General features: G+C 37.1%; 1 long non-coding RNA gene across 1 annotated transcript; it reads left to right on the top strand.

Moving 5' to 3' along the window:
* Nucleotides 1-701: 701 nt before the first annotated feature.
* On the top strand, nt 702-2,725 carry LOC148767677 (uncharacterized). Its single transcript, XR_016034103.1, has 3 exons — nt 702-1,009; nt 1,734-1,820; nt 2,226-2,725. It is a non-coding gene; the product is annotated as an uncharacterized LOC148767677 (long non-coding RNA).
* Nucleotides 2,726-4,823: the final 2,098 nt, after the last annotated feature.

Below are 4,823 nucleotides of genomic sequence, written 5' to 3'. Positions count from 1 at the left end.
TGGCGACGTTAAAATTTGCGACTAAATCAAAATCGTCGCAATTTTGCGACGATTCCTATTACATTAGTCGCAACAGTTTAAATCCCGCTTTTGACTCAGAACCTTGGCGACGAAACACGAGTATCGTCGCTAGGTTGCGTCGAATCTGTCAATAAACGTCGCAACGAGAAAACAAAAATCTTTTTCATATATTTTTGAGACGAAAAAGCGACAAACGTCGCGAAAAGTAATTTTTTTTTATTTTTAAAGTATATGTTAGCGACGAAAGTTATATAATCGTCGCTAGGAGTTTGAAAAAAATATTTTTTTCTTCAATCCCTGCGACGAAATACACGTCGTCGCAATTAGAATAATTTTTATTTTATTTATTATGTTACCTGCGACGAATTGTGACTAAACGACGCAAACAAATTGCATTTATTTCTTTTCCCGTTGCGTCGATTTAGGAAATAGTCGCAGTTAGAATAAATTATTTTCATTTTATTATTTTTTAATAAATATTGCGACGAATATTTATATGAAACGTCGCAAGTATTTTCTCTTTCCCAAATTTTGGAGCCCAAATTGCTACGAATATATAAACGTCGCAATAGAATTGATTTTTTATTATTTCCTGGCGACGATTTATATTGAATAGACGCAATTAATTAATTTAAGATTTTTTTTTTTTCATTTTCGCGTCGATTCTGTGGAATTCGTCGCATAAAAGAATTGGGTTAAACCTAATTCGTTTCAGCCCAATTCTCCATTCTCTCTCTCTCTCTCTCTCTCCCCCTCTCTCTCTCTCTTCTCTGTCTCTCCGACTCTACCGTCGCCGGTGGCGGCGTCGTTCTGCCGGCGCGATTCCACCATCACCGGCCACCAAACTCCCCCCTTCTTTCTCTCCCTCTCTCTCCCTCCATCTTTTTCTCACTCTCTTGGGATCTCTGTTCCGAAGTGTTGCCGCCGCCTCTGCCGTTGCCTTGCCGCCGCCTCGTCTGTGAAAGCCCACCGTGTGAAGACTGTCGAGGTATTTATGCTTAAAATTGATTGCTGCAAAGTTTATATGGATATATATATTTATTGATATCAGTTGAAATGCAAATAAATATAAATGCATTTTCTATTCCCTTTCATGAAAATAAAGAGAATCTCTTTGTTTTTCTTTATATTTTCCCTTATTAAAATAAAAATTATATTGCAAAGTCTGGACACAGATTAATCAAAAACACATGTCATTAGTTGGCTTATTTTCCGACCGTTATTGGCCACTTCCGTTCCAACACCACGCTGCCAAATCAGTGTAACCTGCATAATATACAGCAAACAACTAATAATCATGTAGCATTTTAAGCTTCTAATTGTGTGTGTGTGTGTGTGTGTGTGTGTGTGTGTCTGTGTGTCTGTGTGTGTGTGTGTGTGAAGAGGCGTAAATGTTTGTTGAATTGAATTTGATATATGCATCAAATTGTGTGATATGTGTGTGTTTTTCTCTCTGAGTGAGTGTGTGTGTGTGTGTGAAAAGGTTTTCTTTTTTTGTAATTTGATTTTGTTCATAAACATGTTTTGCTGATTCCAGCAAATCATACAGTTGCGAACATTCGGCTGATGCGAATCTTAGAATATGTAAAAGAGCAGAGGTAGACAAATGTGTCTGTGCGTGTGTGTGTGTGTGAGAATCGATTTGTGGAATCGGGTGAAAAACTGTTGAACCTTTGAATCGGTACTTAATTTTGTTGACTTGTTGACTGAAGGTACTTATTGCTTTGAAGAAAGGAACACAACTAATCAAGTATAGCTGGAAAAGGAAGCGCAAGTTTTGCACATTTAGACTTTCTCGAGTAAGAAATTATCCTTTCCCTCACCTTTACCACGACAAAGTTTTTCTGTATTCATTCAACTTTGTTGTCGCATGTTAACGCAAACTTATATGATGCAACTTATCTCTTCCTTCCGATTTTTATGCGTTCTTAATAGTAGAAGACAATCTACATTTCCATTTATTAAAAATACTTATTAAATATTGAATAATTCTTTTTAGCACTTGATTTATAAATAAATCAATAATCATGTAAAACTGATTATATGATTATTATGTTAATAAAAGAAATATTTGTGTGCGTGGTTACGTAAAATTAATATTTCTTCTCATTTCGATTTTTTTTTTCTATATTAATTAATGCATTCTACATGACAAAAACAATATTTTGAATAACTGAAATATTTGTCATGCTATTTTTTACCAGCATCAGTAAGACTATTTACTTACTACAAAATGGCAAAGGATAGGAGTTGGGTTTTGATAGATGATCATCGATTAGATGCATTTCAAAAGGGTTGTGAAGAATTTTTGGATTTTGCTTTTAATAAGGCTGCGATTGATAATAAAATACGATGTCCATGTCGAGATTGTGAGTGTAGAAAAATTGGGGATCGGGAATTTGTCCATGGACATTTACTTTGGAGGGGTTGGGATAAATCTTATGGTTTAGGCCAATGGGTAATGCACCTAGAGTCTGAGGAAGAATATCGTCTCGGGCATCAGGTTTGTGAAACAAATGAAGCTGCTGATTTCAGAATTTCTGAAGTTGAAGAGGTGAATCATGAAACCGATGGTGGTGCGAGCGGTCGTGAGAACATGGAAGAATTGTTGCAAGCATGTATTCATCCTGATCAACACGAATCATTGGAAGAATCCACACCGGAAGTTGATGATTTTCGTAAACTCATTGAAGAGTGGTGTATCCCTCTATATGAGGGATGCCAAGAAAATTCTAAACTTTCATTCGTGTTGGAATTCTACAAAATTAAATCTCGAGGCAAGATGAGCGATAAGACGTTTTCAGACACACTCCAACTAATTAAAAAAATTCCTGGTCTAAATATTCCCGACTCTTTTTATGAAGTTAAGAAGTTGATTGGGAAATTGGGGTGTGGTTATGTGAAAATTGATGCATGTGAGAATGATTGCATGTTGTTCTGGAAGGATGATATAGACTTAGATTCATGTAGAGTCTGCAATGCTTCACGATGGAAGACTTCCATGGAGAACCAGCCGAGCTCTTCAACCACTCGCCGCAAAAGAGTACCGAAAAAGGTTTTGCGACACTTCCCCTTGATTCCGAGGCTTAAGCGTTTATTTATCTGTGAGAGAACATCCATTAACATGAGATGGCATGCGGAGACTCGAAGGATAAATCTCCAAGAGATGAAGATGTAGGCTACTATGGCGTAATAAAAGACATCATTGAACTTTCATTCAATGTTGGTGCAAAAAAAGTAGTCTTGTTCGAGTGTGATTGGGCTAATATTCGTACGAACAAGAGGGACAACCTAGGCTTTACACTTGTGAATTTATCTAGGCCAGATGCAAAAGCAAATCCTTTTGTTCTGCCATCACAAGTATTGCAAGCATTCTACGTCGAAGATCCACGTGATAGGCCATGGGTGGTGCCTGTTGTTATTAAACCAAGGGACAACTTTGCTCTAAAATCTGAGGATCTTGTTGAAGTTGAAGATGGATGTTATGAGATACTTTCGATAAATAATGACATAAATGTTATAGATGTTATGGAAGAGTAACTCATTGTATTAGTTGATCAAATATTTTTGGAACTCATATTTGTAAATATACCTTTTATTTGAATTATTTGTCGTCTTAGTATTTTCATTAAGTTTATTTAAATTATTAATGTATTTAACTCGTCATATTATGTAAAAATTGATGCTAATGTATCTTGTTTTCTTGTTCAGGCAACCCGATTTGTGTATTTTTTATGTCAGGGCAAGGGTCGAGCACAGGGCAAGGTTCGACCACAGGACAAGGTTCGAGCACAGATTACGATGTAGTAGTACACGTGGACAAAAAAGACTCATTTTTTCACAAGGAAAAGGACTCCTACCTAAACTATAATAAGGAAACTTGTAAATAAGCAAATCCTAACAATAAAAGACTCTAAAATAATAAAAACATAATAAATACCAAATTAAAAACGTGCATAAATAAATTAGATAACTTGATCTTCAAGTCGGCTTCTCGATCACCCTTCTTAACTCGCGACATTGGGCTGTGCACGTGCATGAAATTAAAGCTCAATTTCGACATTGTTCCACTTCGAATATCTCTCTGCTCAAAACACGAAAGTTGTAGATCTTTCAGTTAGCTTTCCGAATCATTTTGAATCAGCTTAAATGGACTTCAGATGCGAGAGTTATAACTCGAATCGTAAACTCTGCCAGAATAGGCGAGAATCTCGGATGCATGGAATTCGACTTGTCCAACGAATTCTTCTCTTTCTTTTCTTCCAATTCCAAACCACGAACTCTTCAAAGGTCTGATTCAAGCCTTTATTATTCAATCCCAACACGAACGGCTCCATTAATCTCACTCGCTTTCTCTTCTTCCAATTCTTTGTCTTGGAGCTTGTGCGGATCGTATCATTCTCCCCCTCTTTAAAAGGATTCGTCCTCGAATCCGGACAAATATCACAAGGAGTATAAACAAGATCGATCTCTCTGTTTGGTAGCGAACTTAAACATCTCTGCACCACATCGCCAAACACACTATCTAGCATCCATTGAAGTGGATATGAACACGAGTATTTTGTAGCTTGAAGTTCCAATGCGTTCAACCTCTGTATAGAGAATGGATGAAGCATCTCTCTAGGCACCGCCATCTCATCAACATTCACACTGAGAGTTTTCACTTTGCTTAGCTCGGCATTAACTTCGATGCATGGCTGGCTCATATCATTCTCCACCTCTTCAAAAGGATTCGTCCTCGAATCCGAACCTTCTTTTTCTTCGAGTTGTGGCGCGGGCTTGCAATTTTCTTCCCCCTTGGA

This window comes from Erythranthe guttata, chromosome 10 (genome assembly GCF_056151865.1).
Source record: "Erythranthe guttata isolate IM_541 chromosome 10, IM_541, whole genome shotgun sequence".
Taxonomy (NCBI): Eukaryota; Viridiplantae; Streptophyta; class Magnoliopsida; order Lamiales; family Phrymaceae; genus Erythranthe; species Erythranthe guttata.
This window is presented reverse-complemented; position numbering and strand designations above follow the sequence as displayed.